Below are 223 nucleotides of genomic sequence, written 5' to 3'. Positions count from 1 at the left end.
TGAAAAGCGAAGTCGCGACAGCCCTCCGTTTCTGGAGGCGACGTGCCAGGGCAGGGTCGTTCGAGAGGGCACCAGGGCAGGACGCCCACGATGCGCTGCGAAGCCCCGATGACGCCTGCGCCCTGGCATTCCGTTTGGGTGGGGGTGAGGCGAGGGAGGAAGAAGATCGTATGTGGGATTATTGCTTCCAGCCACTTTTGTTGGTGGGATACAAATGCGCATT

Source organism: Penaeus monodon, chromosome 32, assembly GCF_015228065.2.
Source record: "Penaeus monodon isolate SGIC_2016 chromosome 32, NSTDA_Pmon_1, whole genome shotgun sequence".
NCBI lineage: Eukaryota > Metazoa > Arthropoda > Malacostraca > Decapoda > Penaeidae > Penaeus > Penaeus monodon.
The sequence above is the reverse complement of the archived record's forward strand: the minus strand, read 5'-3'. Positions refer to the sequence as shown.